At 40.7% G+C, this 3,379-nt stretch overlaps 1 protein-coding gene across 1 annotated transcript in view; it reads right to left on the reverse strand.

The window, feature by feature from the left end:
• The window catches only part of DZANK1 (double zinc ribbon and ankyrin repeat domains 1), a 73,998-nt gene that overhangs the window by 44,933 nt on the left and 25,686 nt on the right, over positions 1-3,379 (reverse strand). The gene's annotated exons all lie outside the window — the stretch shown is intronic.

Consider the following 3,379-nt stretch of genomic DNA (forward strand, 5'->3'; position numbering starts at 1 on the left):
AAAAGAAATCTATTCTTTTAGGGCCATCATGAGAGCTCTCTGATTCCCAGAGCTTGACATTTCCTTCCTGTGGATGCTCCCAGGAAGTGGGGGAGCGCATCCTCCACTGGAGAATTTGCAGTCCTCATCCCCACCACGGCAGCAGCTTCCTGGCTGCTCAAGACGCTTGTTCCTGTTGGCACTACCCCACAATCAGCCACAGGGACTGCCTGATTGCCACGTCACTTCATGCTGTGGATTGCTAGCATTCCATTTCCCACTGGCAAGGGGCCCGTCTCTATTCTCAAGCAAAAGACAAAACCAAACCACTTCCAAAATCCCTTCTTTGTAGGTTTATGTCCTGGGACTAATCTCAGTGTTGATTCTGCATCAGTCAGAGAGCAGCCAGGAGATGAAACCATAGGATAACTTGAACAGGGAGAGTTTAATGTAAATAATTATCAACTGGTAACAGGGAATTAACTAACTACTCACGGGTAAAGCAGACTCTGCATAATACAGAACGCTAAATAAAGGACGGAACCATTACCTCTATGCTAAGGCAGAAAAAGGAGAATCAAATTTGGAAGAGACATTTACTTTGCCCCACCCGCAAGGCTGAAGTCAGACTTCACTGAATTGGGTGTGGCTGTCACCCACTGGATGGCAGGGAAGTTTGCTGAAGTGACACAGTCCAGAGCTGACAAGCAAAGCTGCCCACTGGGATCCAGTGAAATTCATCAGAAACTCTGATGGAAAACTGACAGAACAATCTGGAAGCCATGTGCTGGGATGCTGCTGAGACCAGGAAGCTGCCACTGGTGCCAAAGGGACTGCTTGGGAAGCTGTCTGGGTTGCCAGTGCAACTGAGTGGGAAGCTATCTACAGCACAGCACAGAAATTCACAGGGTGCAGCCAAACTGGATGTCCTGCAAGTTAGCCGAGCACCAGAAAAACAAAAAGAGGAAAGCTCTCACCTCTGCATCTTTCCCCTAAGATGCCCTGAGTGTCTTGGGTCTAGGAATGGGATCCTGCCCTTTTGAATCCCAGAAGCCTAGCTGAGAGCAGGACACAGCAAGTATTTGCCAAATGGTGGTTAGTTTAGCTGCAAATGTCCTTATGGTAAAATGATTTTTCTTCTTCTTTCTGGGTAGATAAAGGTTTAATTTTAGTTCTTTGAGGGTTCTCCATACTTGTTTCCATAGAGGTCATATTATTTTGCAATCTCACCAGCAGTGTAAATGTGTTTTCTTCTCTCCACCAACAACATCTGCAGCTTTGGGACTTTGTGACATAAGCTATTCTCTCAGGGTGCTTTTGATTTGCATTTCTCTGATAATTAGGGACAATGAGCATTTTTTCCTGTGTTTGTTGGCCATTCATATTTCTTCTTCAGAGAAGGTTCTGTTTATGTCTCATAAGGATATTTGAACTAGAATGTTTATCACAGCTCAATTCAGAATCACCAGGATGTGGAATCAACTCAAGTGTCCATCAACTCATGAATGGATTAATAAACTGTGGTGTATGTATATACCATGGAGTACTATTCAGCCATAAAAGAGATAGAGACTACATCTTTTGTATTAACCTGGAGGGAGTTGAAGCACATTCTTCTCAGTAAAGTATCACAAGAATGGAAAAGCAAATATTAAATGTACTCAATACTACATAAAACCAGTAGATGAACAACTATATGCCCACAGGAGAGAAAAACACAATTAAATTCACATTGTAGGGGAGATCGTGGAGGAAGAGGGATTCTTAAACTCTCACCTAATGGATACAATCTAAAGGTATACAGCAAACCTCCAGGATGAAGGGCTCAACTACAACTTGATCATTACCTAAGAAACACAAACAATGTAACCTAATCATTTGTACCCTCATATTAATCTCAAATTAATTAGTTAAGTAATTAAATTACAAAGCTGTTTATACAGTATAGCTTATGATTGAATTAATGTAAATAAAATTTAAATGGCAATATAATTAAAATTCATCATTTTATTTATTTATTTTTTTTTTTTTTGAGACAGAGTCTCACTATGTTGCCCTCAGTAGAATGCGGAGGCATCACAGCTCACAGCAACCTCAAACTCTTGGGCTTCAACAATTCTCTTGCTTCAGCCTCCCAAGTAGCTGGGACTACAGGTGCCCGCCACAACGGTTGGCTATGTTTTTGTTGTAGCTGTTGTTTAGCAGGCTCGGGCAAGGTTCAAACCCACCAGCCCCATTGTATGCGGCCAGGGCCCTAACCACTGAACTATGGGCACTGAGCCAAGTTCATCATTTTAAATATTTATAATCGCTGATAATATTACCTCTGTAAAAACAAAAAAGCTTTAAAAATCTATTTCAAAGCAAGTAGAAAATAACTTTGACATTGTATCAACTAATATAAACGAAAAATAAAACCAGTGTAAACCATTAACATAAAGAAGTTAACCAAATTAACATCTATAACAATCCTGAACAATATATTGGAGAAAGATTATAAATAGCCATTTAGGCTCGGAGCCTGTGGCTCAAGCAGCTAAGGCGCCAGCCACATACACCTAAGGTGGAGGGTTCGAATGCCCAGCCCGGCCGCCAAACAACGATGGCTGCAACCAAAAAATGGCCGGGCGTTGTGGCGGACGCCTGTGGTCCCAGCTACTTGGGAGGCTGAGGCAGGAGACTTGCTTGAGCCCAGGAGTTGGAAGTTGCTGTGAGCGTGATGCCATGGCACTCTACCCAGGGGGATAGCTTGAGGCTCCAGCTCAATAAATAAATAAATAGCCATTTAGTACCACCAGACCCCTTGCTTAAGGCATAACTCAATTCTAAAACTCTGGAATTTGAACTGACTGACTTAGTGACTTTTTCTTAGTGACTGTCTTTTTAAAGATAGTCATTTTTCACTCAGCATCACAAATCCCTTGATGTCATTTTTAAGCCCCAGTCCCAAAGAGAAAACCCCAAAATATCAAGTGCTTAAAATACGAACACATCTTGGTGAAAGTCTTGATTTTTCACTAAGCTAAGTATGTCTTTTAAATTATTGGTAAGGTAATATTAATTGTTATCTACCCTTAATCAGCCAACGCCTTTAAATTTAAACATACTAATCAACCTATAACTTATTTCAGCAGAATGATGCTGAATATGAATATACAGATATATAGTTACATACGAATATAAAGCAATTAGTACTTGTCTACATTTCTAGAATATACTTCCCTATTGTACCCTGGTTATGAGTAAAGATATGAAAAATGGGTAAGGAACATTTCTGTATCTATGCATGCCTCATTAAAACAATACAATTCCAACCTCTTCCTGAGCCTGTGCATCTGCAAGGCCACACAAAAGACATGACATTGCAAATAAGTTTTTCCATTCTTTTTTTTTTTTTTTT

Source organism: Otolemur garnettii, unplaced genomic scaffold, assembly GCF_000181295.1.
Source record: "Otolemur garnettii isolate 467f Iridium unplaced genomic scaffold, OtoGar3 scaffold00136, whole genome shotgun sequence".
Lineage (NCBI taxonomy): Eukaryota > Metazoa > Chordata > Mammalia > Primates > Galagidae > Otolemur > Otolemur garnettii.